The sequence below is a fragment of the Hibiscus syriacus genome, unplaced genomic scaffold, assembly GCF_006381635.1.
Source record: "Hibiscus syriacus cultivar Baekdansim isolate YM2019G1 unplaced genomic scaffold, ASM638163v2 tig00110912_pilon, whole genome shotgun sequence".
NCBI classification, from domain to species: domain Eukaryota; kingdom Viridiplantae; phylum Streptophyta; class Magnoliopsida; order Malvales; family Malvaceae; genus Hibiscus; species Hibiscus syriacus.
Genome location: NW_024062911.1, coordinates 2,290,207 through 2,292,500, shown reverse-complemented (window position 1 = coordinate 2,292,500; position 2,294 = coordinate 2,290,207).

The following is a 2,294-nucleotide window of genomic DNA, read 5'->3' as shown; positions in this document are numbered from 1 at the left end:
GTGCACACTCTAAAAAATATTTTTAGATCCGCCACTGGTTGGATAAAGTAACTTTTTAGGTTGGACAGGTTATAACTGAAAATGTCTCAGTTGCAACAAAAAAATATTATAAATTTTATAACTTTTTAGATTGAAAAATATAATATTTTAAATTATTTTTTTAATTAATGTTAAATTAAACTATCGTACAATAATACAATAAAACTACTGTTATAAAGTCGTCATGCTTTCTATATTATAGTGAATTTTTAAACCAAATCTAAATTACATTTATTGATCAACCTATAAGTAAAATACATTTTCGTACAAATTTCTATCACAGACATCCTACGTTTTAGCATGGAACCAATTTCCATGTCCACCTCACCATCCAGTAGGAAAACAGTAAGGAAATAGTGTAACTTTTATATTATTGATGGCTGAGAGTGTGTACTAAAATATAAAATTTATTTCATTTAATTATTTATTTTATTGATGGTGTTACTACAATTTTATTTATGTCTATAATAAAATTTTAATTTTTTTTGATTAATTATATAATTTATTGATTGTGTCTACTTTAAAATTTTATTTGTGACCATTACATTCAAAAAAATTTATTGTTATTGCACACTCTCAAAAATATTTCTAGATCCAAAACTAGTTGGATAGTGCAACTTTTTAGGTTGGACAGGTAGTAACAAAAAATGTTATTTCTACATAATATTTTCGGTTGCACAAAGATATTACAAATTTTATAACCTTTTAGATTAAAACAATAATATTTTAAATTAATATTATTTTAAATTAATTTTAAATTATTGTAAAAAATGCAATAAAACTACTGTTAAAAAGTCGTCATGCTTTCTATATTATAGTGAATTTTTAAACTAAAACCAAATTATATTTATTAATCGACCTTGATGTAAAAAAACGTTTTCGTACAAATTTCTATCAGACATCCAATGCTATGGCTTAGAACCAATTTCCATGTTCACCTCACCATTCAGTAGGAAAACAGTTGGCTTCCTCGGCAACATCTCCCAACTGACAACTTTTATTTTCAACTTGTTTCTATAGTATCCGATTTTATAAGATCAATCTTTTAAAAATTAAATTCAGGTCCAATTAGATTTTTGGAAGGATAAGTTTAGTTTAAATTAGGTTTGAATTTAGGGTGAAATATATTGATCTAACTCAAAAATAATGTAATTATATCTTATGAATTTAAGGATAGTTTCAATAATATCATTTTCTATTTTTTTAATTAGATCTTTATTTTATCAAATAAAATTAAGAATTATATATATATTTAAGTCGGTTCAAGTATGAATTTTATGTCAAAGGACGGATCAACTTTTGGATCGAATAAAATCACCCTAAACCCAAATCAAATCAAATTTTAGGTGAAGAATATATTTTTATCAAGTTGGATGGTATTAGTTCGAAATCCAACCCAAATATATCCCTACTCATAACCAATTTACTTTTCAACCATTTTATGGTTGACTGCCGCATCAAGCTAGCTTAGTATTTAAATAATGAGAAATAAAAAATTTACTCAATGAACATTATTATCTTCTATTTCACTCATTATATTTTAAAAAAATAATTTAGTCATTAAATTTTATATATTGTATTCTTTATTATTTTTAACTAATTAATATTATTTATATATTTTTTAATTATTGTAATACCCTAATTTTGCCTAAACGTCTCAAATCGGATTTGAGGGCAATCAAAGACAAATTTGAAGTTGTCTGCATCAACGACAAATTAATAATAATGGATCGCTTGCATTCGATTAGCGAAATCATGGAGAAAAGCTGGCAATAAATGATGGGCTTCAATTTTTGCTTAAATATGTTGTAATCATACACATATTCATATTGGGAATTTAAGGTCCAAATTAAAACATCTTTTTGGAACACTAAATATCCAAATTCATTTAGAAACTCAAATCCTTCGTCAAATGTCCAAAAATATTTCCATACCAAAACCCAAACGCATTTATATTACAAGACCCAATGACCCAACATGTAATTTAGGGTTAGGGCAAATCCTAGCAAGTGATAAAGCTGCCGCCGCCGAGCTCTCCAACAGCCCCATCAGCAGCCACGTCCTCATCCATGGTCCCTCAAGTCATCGTGCTCCTTCCACAGCAGCACCACATGCAAACACAAACAAACAAACATCTTGTAAAAATCATCATTTTATTTTCATTTGTAACAAAGGCATTATATAAACCATAAGAACATTTTTGTAGGGGTTCCTCCCCATAAAAAAAATCAATTCAGGATCCGTTTGTTTCACTG